The sequence below is a fragment of the Panthera onca genome, unplaced genomic scaffold, assembly GCF_046562875.1.
Source record: "Panthera onca isolate mPanOnc1 unplaced genomic scaffold, mPanOnc1 haplotype 2 h2.h2tg000196l_path, whole genome shotgun sequence".
In the NCBI taxonomy this organism is placed as follows: domain Eukaryota; kingdom Metazoa; phylum Chordata; class Mammalia; order Carnivora; family Felidae; genus Panthera; species Panthera onca.
In genome coordinates, this window is record NW_027675836.1 from 7423 (window position 1) to 15000 (window position 7578).

Genomic DNA, 7578 nt, shown 5'->3' on the forward strand with positions numbered 1-7578 from the left:
GTCAGCACAGAGCTCGACATGGGGCTTGAACTCACGGACCGTGAGATCATGACCTGAGCCCAAGTCGGACACTTATCCGACCGAGCCACCCAGGCGCCCCACAACCTTTTTTTTTTTTTTTAAGTTTGTTCATCCATTCCTTCATTCCTTCATTCATTTTTCACATTCTCTTCACTCGATGTGGGACTTGAAGTCACAACCCTGACAGAGATCAAGAGTCCAAGAGTCGCATGCTCTTCTGAGTGAGCCAGCCAGGAGCCCCTTCCATTCCATGTTTTGAAACAACCCCAGGATCCTGACTCAGACTCCCAATTTGACTGATGAGAGCCCCGCCCACGCCCTCTAGGCCATCTGTGGGGCTGTTTCATGTGTGTCCATCTTTCTTCCTCCTTTTAGTGGCACGTCAAAGGTTGCATGTGAAACAGCCAGTGCCTGTGGAATGAAACTGTACTCAGTTTCCCTTTGGAAGCAGGTGGGAGAGGGAGGAGAGGTCAATGGCTAATCAATAGAGTGTTAGTGTTGCTTTACAGGAGTGTGCCCGCTGGGACCATCGCCCGGGGTCACAATTGTCCCCTGTCAGGCCTCCCCCACCCTCTATCCCTTATTGCCCCATGCCTGTGTTTGGCCTCTGAACCCTAAGACACCACCATCACGTGTTTCATGCCACCCTCTGACTCTGACTCGGCAGGCCACGCCACGCCACACCATGCCGCTCGCTCGCTCGCTCGCTCGCTCGCTCGCCAACTCCCTACCCTTCCACGTACCTGCACCCCCACCCCTGGAAGGCATTATAGTAAGATATCATCCTCCACATCCATGATTCTCAAATGGTTTATTGAGGTTTCCTGGGTTAGGAAAAGGAGGGGACACTCTTTGCTCCAGAGAAGGCAAGTTCTTCAGACATCATCTTCTCCCCTCCCCCCTTTCTCTCCCCCACCCCTTCTTTCTTTCCCTCCCCCCCTTCCCTCCCCCCCCCCCTTCCCTCCCTTTCCTCCCTTTCCTCCCTTTCCTCCCTTTCCTCCCAGTAGTTCAGAAACTGCAGCCTAAGGGTTGGGGGAGTTGAAGAAAGCCATTCAATGCAGAGAAGCCCCAGGCTCAGACTTTAACAGAAAGCTTTCTGCATTTGAACGAAGGGGTTGAATGAGGCCCATTGGAATGAATCGCCCTGAACCTCCCTTCCACTGCCACTCCCATCCCCGCCCCCCACCCCTCCCCCACCCTCACCCCCACTCCCACCCCCACGAGTCCTCCAGTGGTTTGGGGAACTGAAGGCTGCGGGTGGGCAGGGGGTGGGGGCGCATGCATCCTAAGCGGCAAAGTAGGCCCCTGGTCCACAGGAAAAATACAAACTCTATGTACCGAAATCTGTTGCGTCTGTATACGCCGATAATGACACCGCAGAAAGACAAATTAGAAAAGAAAAGAAAAAACAAACCCCAAACAACCCAATCCCGCTTACAATTGTACCAAACATGATAATAAAGAACACGAAAAGAAATAAAGGAACAAAGACACATCCGGCCACGAGCGAGCGGGTCTCCCTGTACGTCAGCTACTTTAGAGAGTCCCTCTCCTAGAGGCCCCTTCAGCTCAATAGCGGGCTGCACAGGTGTCCCTGTCTCTAGCCCGATTCATCTTGGTGCGAGCACCCTAAGTGGCCAAGGAGGCCCCCGGTCCACGGGAAAAATCATGCCTGGGTACAGCGGAGTTGTGTATCCCGGGCAAAGCGGTCAAGGGGTTGGCGAGATGTGTGTGGAGGGGAGGAGGTATCTGTTCCGGGGCCGCCCTCCCGGGGCACCGCTCTGGCTGAGAAGAGGGCAGTGGGGCGCGGCCTGGACCCGGACGACAGTTGCTGCCTGCTGCTGGGCTGAGGGCTGAGGGCTGAGGGTAGTGGGGCAATGCCCACGCTGGCTCCTGCGACGCAGTTCGTCCTGGGCACCTTCTGTGGTTTCTGTCGAGGTGCCGGTTGCCGTGATGACCGAGGCTAAACTCCCCTCTCCGCCTGGTTGTTCAGACGCCCGATCCTCCCGTGTCCTCGGTACGTGGACTGACCCGCACCCTCCCATCCCACCAGACCCCTTGTGCCAATATTTCCTGTTTCAGAGTTCTTTCACCTTGTCCGGAAAGTAAACAAACCACACTCACAGATATCGACCCCTCGAAAGAACAAAGAGACGTCCAGGCACGAGCGAGCGGGTCGCCCTGTGCCTCGGTGTACTTTAGAGACTCGGTCTCTTACAGACACCTGAAGCTCAACGATGGGCTGCGGCGTCCCTCCCTCTCTCTGGCCCAGTTCCATCCCGGGACGAGTCCCACGGTCTCTTTGCGCGACGACACCACCGCTCGCTCACGTGAGCCGGAGGCAACGTGCTAATGGACCGGAGGGTGGCACTGTAGATTCAAAGTGACCTACGCACCAAAGCGTCCGTCAACGTGGTGTCCGGAAACCTTGGACGTTGCCGTGCCCTGGATGAAATCGTCGCTCTGGAGACTCGGGCACGTGTCGCCCGTCTTCTCTACGTTCTTCCTACCTTTAGTCTCCCTGTGTGTGTTTGCCCGACATCTTGCCTGATGGTTCACGAAGGAATGAGACACCCATCCGGCAAGAGCTGATGCTCCGCTCACCACGGCACGTGACTGACGGAAAAGAATACGCACGGGCCCGCACTCATCTTACCCTTCGTTCTCCACCGTGTCAGAAAAACATGTGGCCTGCCTTCCTCCTGTCCAAAGCCAAACTGGAAAGGAAGACTTAGATGTAAAGGAAACATTAGAGAAGCTTTCAAAAAGCAGCAGCAAGCAAGCAAGCAAGCAAGCAAGCAAGCAAAGTAAACCACCCACCCCTACCCTCCTGCCCAGCAGGTGCAAGAAGCATGCACGGAGCACTCTCCTCCTTTTCTCCCTGGAAGTGCCCCCCCCCGCCCCCCCCCCCCCCCCCCCCCGTCTTTCCTATGCCACCAGGGGAGTGACATTCTTATCCTCAAGGACAGGGGGAGAAGTGGAGAGAATTCTAGAGGAGAACAGATCTTGGTTGGTTGGTTGGTTTTAAAATCCTCATCATCCTTTAGCCTCCCCACGTAGTTCAGTTAGTCGTCCACCGTCGCTTCTCCTTGTTCAACCCAATATACAAGCGTTTAGGTTTGGCCACTTCTCAGGGTCTTGGTTTCCTCAGGAGGGGCTCTACCTGTCACGTGAAACTTGTAGGAAATCAATTTGTTGGCTCCTTGTACGGTTAACCTGTCTCATGTCAGTGTCACCCTCAGGGTCACCTGCAAACCCTAAGAGGGTGGAGGCATAGGGTGTGTCTCGGTGACACCTTCCTTTTCCCTGCGGGGGCCCACCCCCCCCCTTTGGACTGTAGGGTCCTCTGGGAACCGGGACATTTTTTAGTGAGTGGCTATTAACTCCTTCCGTTCTCCATCCCCCCCCCCCCCCCCCCCGGCGCTACCGCCGCCCGTAGTGGTGTTTATTGAGGACAGTAATGGTGAAAGCCATATTCTTGTCGCTTGCCACGCGGTGCACTTGCACCCATGTTCCCCGTACCTGTTTGTGGTCTTTGGACTTCGTCGTGGCCCCGTGCGGCGAAGGACTTTGCTTAAGCTTTATCCGTGGTCGTTCGTTTATCCATCACCCTCTTTCTGTCCCCCCCCCCCCCCCGCAGCTTGGTTTGTTATGTTTCCGAGAGAGACGCTCCCCCGCTTGACCCAATAGAATAAAAACGGCTCGTCCGTCCGTTGTTGTTCTGGGAGTACTCTCTCGCGTGGTTTCGGTTTTACCGTCCGTCTCTCCCTCCCTCCCTCCCTTCCTGCCCGCCGAAATGTGTCTAAGTCCTCCCGGGAGCGCGGGCGCCGCCTGGGCCGCTCTGGGCCGCCCGTGCCCGGCCCGCCCGGTGTGTGCGGGGAATTTTCCGCGCACGTCCGCCTCGGCCGGCCGGGGAGTCGAGTGGCCGGTCTGCCCCCCCCCCCCCCCCCCCGCCTTTTCAGCGGCAGCCGCCCCGATGCATTTTTCGAGTGTCCCTTGGGCTGCCGGGGTCGCGCCGTGCCGGCCGGCCGGGAGCTCCCGAGGCGGACGCCCTCCGCCGGCCTGGGACCGAGAGGCGGCATCCGGAGTGGGCCGGGACGAGATCGGGCGGCCGGGCCGCCGGCTGTGCGCCCTCTCGGCCCCGAGATCGCGAGCTGTCCCCGCTGACGTTTCGGTCGGTTGTCGGGCGCCACCTGGCGGCCGCTTTTATATAGCGTCTCCCCTCCGGAGCGTCGGCGACGTCGGCAAGGGATGCGATTCGGCCGCGGTGCCCGGGGCGGAGTTCCAGAAGGCCGGCGACGTTGGCGTGATCGTCCCGCTGTCGTCGGGACGCCGGCGGCTGGTGCACTTGCCGGAGATTGAACCTCCGGGTATATGGGGGAGTAGCGGCGGCGCTCCCTGGGAGCGAGCCAGGGTGGGGGGCTGCCCGGACGGGTCGACCAGCACCCGCCGGTGCTTTCCTCCCCTCCCACCCCCCCCCCCCCCGACCGCGGGGACCGTCCGGGGCCGCCACCCGGAGACTGTGGCCCCGTGGGTCGCTCGTCGGTCCTTCCCTGCCAGGCGTCTTTTGTCTTCCCTCCCGCTTCGCGGTCGGGCCGGGCTGGGCCGGGCCGGGCCGGGCCGGTGAGGACCGTCCTGAGCCTTGAGGGGAAGCCCGCGGAGGGCGCGATGGGCCCGGGCGTGGGCACGCGTGGTGCTCCCGGTCGTTGGACCCGATTTTCTCCCCAGATTTTCCGAGGCCCGCTGCGGAGTTGGGGACCGGGCCGCGAGGGGAAGCACGTATAGGGCGCCAACGCCGGCGCGCCCGCGATCCCCGTTGAGGTCCGGTCGTCGGGGGCGCCTCCGCGCAATTCAGACCCCCCCCCCCAAAACAGTCCCAGCCGGGGGTCGGGGACTGGCATGGGGCCGGTCTTGCGAGGTCCGGGGAGGCTTCCGCAGGCGACAGCGCGGAGTGTTTTATTTTTCTAAGTCCCGACCCGGAGACGACCCGTGGACGGGCGAACGTGTAACGGGGCAGGGCCTACCCGGCCATCCCCCCCCCCATCCCGCGATTCCCCGGTCGGTCGGTCGGTCGGTCGGTCCCGGGGTCGACCAGATGGCCCCCGGGGACTTCCGGGGGGGGGTGGGGTTGCTTGGCGGTGATGGGAAGATGCTTGGGGCCCGTGGCCGGGCCAGGGTCCCAGAAGGTCCCAGTGACCTGTGGCTCGGCCCCGCCTGCCAACGCGGTTATTTTTGTCTCCTGAAAGAGGTACTTTTTGCTGCCAGGTAGGTGCTGACACGTTCTGGTGTGGCGGTTGTCATCCTGTAAGAGAGACTTGGGCCTCGTCGCCGCTGGCTGGCGTGGCTCCGGGCTTGGCGGTGACGCCGAGCCGAGCCCGACTCCGCCCTTTGCCCGCCTGCTTGCTCGAGCCGTCTGCCTGGGCCTGCGCGCCGGCTCTCGTGCATCCAGGTGTGGTTCAGGCTGTGGCGCCACCTCCGGTCTCTGGCACCCGAGGGCGGCGTGGGGAGGCGGCGTGGGTCTTCTACCCCGTGCGCTCCCCGCTGCGGGCACCCGGCCGTGGCCGTGACAAACCCACCCTCGCAAGGCTCCGTGCCGCGTGTCAGGCGTTCCCTTTTCCCCTTGTGGGTTGTCCGGCTGCCTGTTCCCTGGGAGAGGTGGGGGAGGGGTGCTGGCGAGGCTGAAGCAGGTCCTCCTCTGGTCGCTGTCCTCGCCGGGCGTTTCCCCAGCCCCCTCCTCACCCCAGGACTGCCTCGTGTGGCGGTAACCGATCGATGTGGTGATGTCGCGTTCTCCCGGGCCGGGCCTAAGCCGTGTCAGACGAGGGACGGACACTCCCGGTGAGTGGGACCGCTCTTCTCGTTCTGCCTGCGGGCCCCATGCTCCTCCTTCCCGCCTGTGGGCGGCGCGGGGGGTTGCAGAGGGGTGCGGACTCCGGCCCGATCCCGGCCTCCCGTCGCTGCGGGGCCGGGGTCGGCTGACGCAGCGGACACTCTCGCTGGCCTCTCTTGGCTGTGTTGTGGTGGGCGGCCTCCCTGTGGTGGGGGGGCTGCACCCGACGCCACGCTGCTCGCCGCCTGGGCGTGCTGAGCGCGTGGCGCCTGGCCCTCCGTGGTGCCCCTGGAGCGCTCCAGGTCGTCTCAGGTGCCTGAAGCCGAGTGGTGGCGCCGTTCCCTGTTCCCAGCGGACCCCCCTTTGGGTCGCCGCCGTTGGCGGAGTTGCCCGAGGTGGGCGGGTGGCAGAATCGGTGAAGGGAGGCACACCCGTTCCCCCCGCTGCGGGGAGCGGGCGCCTTGTCGTCCCCGCCCCGCAACGGGCCGCTGTTGCCCGGAGGGGTGCGGGGGGCTGACTTGGTGGGGCGAGTTGAGCGATCGTGGCGGGCCGAGCCGGCGCCGTGGCGCTTGGCCAAAACTCCCTCTGAGCGAGGACTGTCGGTTTCTTGCCCAGCGCGTTGCTGCCGGTGTTTTGCCTCGGTTTTTCTCGGGCCTCACCCGGAGGCGCGGCGCTCCTTCCGGGCGGCGACACGAGCAACCGCGCGTGGGGAAGGCAGGTGGCCCTCGTTGTGGACAAGCCCTGACCGCGAATGCTCAGGAATGCCCTGTGTCACTCCGTTGCCGTGGACCTTTCTCCCCCGCCCCGGGCCCTGGTGGCCCCGGGAAGAAACGCCTTTTATCTGGCGGGTCCCGATGGGGGGGACGAATTGGGTGGGGGGCGGTGCGCCCTTGGTGAGAAAGCCTTCTCTAGCGATCCGAGAGGGTGCCTTGGGGTACCGGAACCCCCCAGTCGCTGCCCCCTCCTGTGCGCGTAGTGGCCACCTGTGTCAGGGTGACTGCATGCCCTTGTGCGTGTTAGGCGGAGCCTTCTCTCCCGCGCGAGAGGAGGTCTGTCGGCCCCGCGGTGGGGCCGAGCGCCGCTCTTCGCCTACCGCGGCCTGCGCCTCCCCCCTCTGAGTCGGGGGAGGGTCCCGCCAGGCCTGGCCGGTGTCCGGTGCCGGGGCCCGTGTGCCTCGGGCGTGTGGTGTGCGAGCGCGCGCGCACGCGCGCGGCGTCCCCCCGCCTCTCCCGTGGCGGTGTGTGTCCCGAGGGGCTTGGGGCGCCCCTGCGCGCCCCGCCCCCCCCTTGCGCCGCGCGAGCGGCGGCTGTCTCCCGCCCGCCTCCCGTTCCGGGCTTTGCCGCTGGCGGGTGGCGCGCGGGCGCGGGTCGGGGCCGCGCCTGGCTTTGGGAGGCGCTTCCCTGGGGCGTGGCTCCGGGATGGACCGAACGGATGGAGGTTGGAGACGGGCTCCCGCGGCGGGGGTCCCGTGGGTCCGGACCCCAGCGCTGTGCGTTGTGGGGGGGGGGCCTGGCTCGTGGGGAGGCTCGCTAAGGGTGCTGAGGCCGGCTGGCGCCGCGGGCGTCGCGGGACCGCCCTCGTGCTGGTGGCGGTGGGATCCCGTGCATGTTTACCCGGTGGCCCGGCTCGCGTCTCCGTTGGCGCGCCCTTCCCCGAGCCCGTGCCCTCCTCCGCGCACGCGCTGTCTGGTCCTCGCTTCGTGCGTGCCCCCTCCCCGCAGCCTCCGG